Raw genomic sequence first — 5,865 nt, 5'->3', positions numbered from 1 at the left:
GGACCCACCAGCCAGCGGGCTACCTAGGACATCAATCTAAAAGGTATATTCAGGGGACTTCCCTGGTGGTCCAGTGGTTAAAAATCTGTGCTTCCATTGCCGAGGGCATGGGTTTGATCCCTGGTCGGGGAACTAAGATCCCACATGCCTTGCGGTGCAGCCAAAAAAAAAAAAAAAAAAAGGTGTATTCAACCATCATTGGAGTAGAGTTGAACAATCCCACCCAGTTAGAGCACCCAGTTATTTCACCTAAGTGGTGGAATATAAATCAGCCCTGCTACCACCAAAGAAGAGCGTGCCCTGGAAGAAAAACAAAGCCCTTCCCCCTTGTACCTTTAGCATTTTGTGGCACACGCATGTAAGGTCCAGGTACAACTTTATTCAGGTCCATCCCCAGCCTTGAAGGCAACCAGCTGACAGTGGTCTGAATAATGGATGACACTGTGTTGTTTACCTGGAACAACTTATTTTTATTTAAATTGGAAACTATGTTCTCTGCCTTCTAAGGAGCTGCCTGGTTCAGAAACTCAGGGGAAAAAAATCTCATAAATCTATTATTTTGAACATAAAGAGGTGTGCACTATGTATTATTTCTTTAAAAAAAAATGAGTTCCTCTTTAACCCCGCTAAATAGATGATATTAAAAAAAAAATACATTGGTTTAAAGGATGCATAATCACTAGTCTGCCTGAAGTCGACTAGTTTACATCAAGTTCTATAGATTCACATTATATCAGCCTGGTAAACCACTCTGATGATCTGTAGTCTTTTGAAAACAGTCAAAATGATATATCAAATCATACTACCTGAGAAATGTTAGAAATACCTGGTATAGTGAGGCCTACATTTTGTTCTGTACCAGAATCATGTGGAAAGCTTTTCTTTCTTTTTTTTTTTTTAACCTACAGATTTATAGGTCCTAGCTGAGACCTCCGGAATCATTCAGAAACGGAGTCTAGGAATCTCTGTCTTTTAAAATCCTGTTGCATTTCTTCTAGGACCCATTGGAGAGCCAGGATTTGAGAACCACCAATTCAGTCCACGGACCCCGATGAACCAACCCTATACAGATGACGAATGTGCAGCTCGGGAAGGTCCCAGGCCTTTATTCAGCATGTGCCTATGGAGTGTTTGCTTTGTGCCAGGCACTGTTCCATGCGCAGAGGCTACATCAGCAGACAGAATAGACCAAATCTACTAGTTCAGTTGTTTGTTCAAAGTAATTCATTAAATTATCACCTACCTATCATGTATTTTTTTAAGCTAAGTTCTGGAAATACGAAGATAAAAGAGGCATTGTCCCTGCCGTCGAGGAGCTTTTAGTCTAGTGAGAGACAAGTATGGAAACAGATCATTACAACACAATAAGATAAATTCTATATAGTAGAGATACACATGAGGCAGGACAAAAAACAAGTGGAAACAGGGAGGACTAGAGGCCATTCACGCCCATGATGATTTTTAACGTCACTCTCTGTTTTTATGCAGTTTTATTATTCTGTTAGTATGGCGTTTAGTCATTTGGGAGCTACTAATGAGATGTAAGACTGGAATGCTGATTTAAGTTTTCGGTGTCACTGAGGCCTGTATGATTAAACTACAGTACAACTGCGTGAAATTAATCACTAAGCTGGTAAGGTACTAATAAAAATTGCCATGGAGGGGTAGACAGATAGTAGTGTGAGTGGGCCTGGTAGGTGGAGGGAATCCAAGATGCGAGGGGAAGGGCAATGGACTTCTTTATGTATCTATTATACTCCCAGGGCACATCACACCTGCTACCTTATGAAAGCCTCATTGGAACCTTCAAGGCAGTTATTATTACCAATCGTCCCTCCTCTGACAGAGGAAGATACAGAGGTTCAGAGAGGCTGAGAAACTTGCCCAAAGTCACACAGCTCCTAAGCGAGAGAGCTGGCATGCAAATTCAGGTTTTCCAGGACTCCCAGCCTTGGGACTCTCCCATTCCATCTCCCAAGGGTCCTGCATTTCCCGAGGTTCCCGTCACTGGTCTAACAAAGCCCTAGGCACAACCCTCTGTGCTGGATTATTGACTTAGAAGTTGCATTGGAAAGGAACGTGAACATGCACGGGGTGCCCTGAACCTCTAAGCATGCAGCTTTCCTAGGCACTGGAGACATCACCCAGGGTTCAGCCAGAGGAAAGCATTGTTTGAGGAACCAGGCGCCGGCGATGGCCGGGGTGAGATAAGGCTGCTGACGATTGCCGAGAGGCTGCTTCAGGGGCCTGCTCCATTCAAGCAGGAAAATGTGTCACTTCCTCCTGGCTCCTGTATCATTTCTCTGCGGGGGAGGAGGGGGAAGGAGCCAAGCCTTGAAAGAATTTAGAATGGGGCCGGGTGGGGTGAGGGGGAAGGCCAGTCGGAGTGGAAGAGTAGGGCTTAACCGGCTCTGGCTACACCCTATTTAAAAGCCCCTGCATATTTTTACTTCTTGGCTCCCTTGGCAGCCTACCCTTCTAACCGCGTCCTCATCCTTTTTTCAATTCAGTGCTGGAATCTCAGCACATTTACTCCTCCCCCACCTCCTTCTCATATGCAAATCTCACTCCTCAATCCTGGCTACATTTATTTTTCTGCAAAGCCGAAACATTTAGAGCTGGCTGAATGCATCCCCCCTTCTCCACAGCCCCACCCAATAGAAATGTGTACACACACACACACACACACACACACACACACACACGGCACCCAGTGCCTGGTTCCCACAGAACAGCTATTTTAAAGAGTCCTGGTTTCGCTAACAGCTCCACTCAGCTATTTCTCCCTCGTGATCTCATTGGAAAAGTAGTGAAAGGAAAGGAAAAAGTAGGGTTAATGCTAAATCAATTTGCGTTTGCAGAGGAGCTCCAGTAATTTGGAAATGGAAGAGCTTATCGTGTTTAACTTTCTTTCTGCAGAGGAGAAAACTGGGGCCCGCGGAGATTAAATGACTTATTCCCAGGCTCACAGCTGGTGAGCGGTGGAACCCAGGCTGCAGCCTGGGTCCCCACGGTGGACTTTGCTCTGTTGTTAGAGATCAGGCCAGAGGGGGCTTCGACAGGCGGGCATTTCCAATGCCCACAGCTCTTCTTCCTTCTGTAATTCTCTACGTGTTCATAATTGCACCACTAGAGCTTTTGTGGCATTAAAGGGCCTTCCTTGAACCCCGCCTTAAATGGCTGTCTCCTCAAACATCCTGAAAGCTGGGCTTGCCGCTCAGGTGCCTTTTGAGTTTCACAGGAGGTAACTCCTTCAACCTTTCATTCTGAAGCCACCTAGACTTTGGCAACAACCAGCTTCCTTATTTGCCCTGTTCCTTATTTGGAAGCCGCTGAGCTTTCCCCCAAACATGTTGGGACCATTCTAATTGGCAAGGTGTGTGTCAACACATGTAAACTCACCGGCCAGCTTGCATTGTTCACCTTTCAAAGTGCTTCCAGGAGAGAAGCCGGTTCCCTTCCCAGCCCTCGCTCGATACCACACACACCCAGCCCACGGGATCAGAAGGGCTTGTGCAAGGAGAATTTCCTGTTCTGCTGACTCATCTCCTGCAACGAGATGGAAGACACGTTTATATTTTCTTTTCCAGCTGTTAAAGGGCAATGGGAGTCTTACAAGTTTGGGGCTCTTGGAGATGAGGTCCAGTATAGGCAGCACCCGGCACATAGTAGGGCTGAATAAATGAGTGTTGTTGAATGGATTCATGGTGGCCCCAAGAGCCCACTGAGAGTGGTGAGTGCTCAGGGAGGGGTGCAAGGCTGGCTGGGGGTGGAACATCACAAAGGGGCTTTGAGCTTCCATTTTGGAGGGAGGCTTTTGACTCTTGGCCAAGAGGACAATTTAAAGAAGGCATGCCTGGGTTTCATTTGTGAATGGGTAACAATGCAGCAGCCAGACTTGGTACCCCATATGCTTTCCGACTGAAAACAAAGGCATTCCTCTTCTCCAAGCGAACCTAAATCGAGGGAAGGATGATTCAACACAGTGTAGGAAACAGCAGGAAATCCGTCAATAGCATTTACATCTGGGAGGCAACAGAGCCAGATTTTTTGGCAAACGAGACTGGAATTAAGGGGAAAAAAAAGGATCCTGATAAGATTTGTGCATTTCAATGTATGTACATTTTACCTTAAAAAATTACGTACATACTAATGCAGTAGGGGGTGGGGAGTGATGGGTACATGAGGTTGTATTATAATATTCTGTTTATTTTGTAATGTTTGAAATTTTTCATAATAAAAATATTTTAAACACTTGGATCCTACCTTTTGGCTCTAATTTTCAGTGCTTCTTCATGACTTTTATTTCTATACTTCAACATCTTCATCTAATATAGGAATATCTCAATGTATTCCTTCTTGGTAAGGATATTCAGAGTATTTGTGAAATCATGTATAGGAAAGTACTTGGTAAATTACAGTGGTCTAAGGAATGTATTAGTTAGGAAAGACACATGTTTACACGGTAAAGGTAATCTGAGCACATACTAAAAAAAATTCAAGCCGAACAAAGATATAATGTGGAAGTTTCTCCCAGTACTTTCCTCCGAAAGCAATCACCGTTATAATAGGCATTCCATGGATATGAAATTTCTTATTTTCACATGAAATTTTTAAAGTAACCTGAAACTTCTAGGCCAGGGGGCTCTCAGGCTTTAGGAGAGATTCATTGAGGTGGAACCCAGAACTGCACATTTCTCACCAGCCTTTCAGGGACACAGGAATCCCCTTGTTGCAATGCAGATTCTGACGCAGTAGGTCAGGGGTGGGGTCTGAGAGTCTGCATTTCTAACCAGCTCCCGCATGATGCTGGTCCAGGACCACACTCTGAATGGCAAGGCTTTGAACATTTCTTACTGTGCCTGGAGAACTCCTTAGAGAAGGGAGGCTTATTCCAAATACTTGCAGTAAAGTAGTGAAGCCCATAGAATTCTAAGAATCAAAACAATACTGAAAAGCGCCCTGAAATAGATAAACATCCCGTACAAAGTCACCTCGACATGCTCTGGTCCTGAGAACCAGTGAGCACCCACTCAAGGAGGGCAGGTTCTTATAACTTCATTTCTTCTGGGCTCTAGACTCTACAGCAAAAATGAAATCCTCTGTGCCACCCAACGGGTGCCCCCCAGGTGCAAAATCACATTTTCTACCAACATACAGCTCCTAATTTTTTCACTTCACTGCTCCTCTCAAATGACAACTGATCTCAAAAGATCTTTTGAGCTTTTAGCTTCAGCTTTTGGTGGGCAAAAGTCGAACAAACAGGTAAGGTTCTGACAAATTTTTATATTATATACATATATATATGGTATAAATAAATATGAAATTGGGGACTTCTTGTCAGGAGGGAAGAGGTTCATTTGGCATATATATTGATTAAAGTTCAGGGAACTATTACAGAGAGCACTGCCTTTAACATTTGGAAGAACATCTGTGAAGTAATCCACAGTGGCATAAAAATTATTTTGAGCTGAAGGCATTGGAGGATGAACAGATGCAACAAGAAGCTTTGTCTGACCACCCCCCAACCTCCCCCTCTCCCATCACCTTATCCGACTAAAAGAAAATTCTGGGAGTGAGGCTGTCATGATTCCCCTCTTCTCCAGGAAGGAGACCTAGAATGAAACTCCCATAAACTCCTTCTCCGAGGGAGTTTCATGCCCCCAAAGAAGATGAAGAGGACCATTCATACTTGCATAAACAAACATTATTACAAACTATCTTATCTCCCATTTTGTTCTCCTAAAAGCTTATTTGTTTTTCCTAAAGAAACCCATTTGTTCTTTCCAAAAGAGCCCTTTTCTCCCTCCTCCCTTTTCCCTATTAAATTATTTAAATAAACCCCTAACTTAAGGTATTGAGCTG

The sequence above is a fragment of the Eschrichtius robustus genome, chromosome 10, assembly GCF_028021215.1.
Source record: "Eschrichtius robustus isolate mEscRob2 chromosome 10, mEscRob2.pri, whole genome shotgun sequence".
NCBI lineage: Eukaryota > Metazoa > Chordata > Mammalia > Artiodactyla > Eschrichtiidae > Eschrichtius > Eschrichtius robustus.
This window is presented reverse-complemented; position numbering follows the sequence as displayed.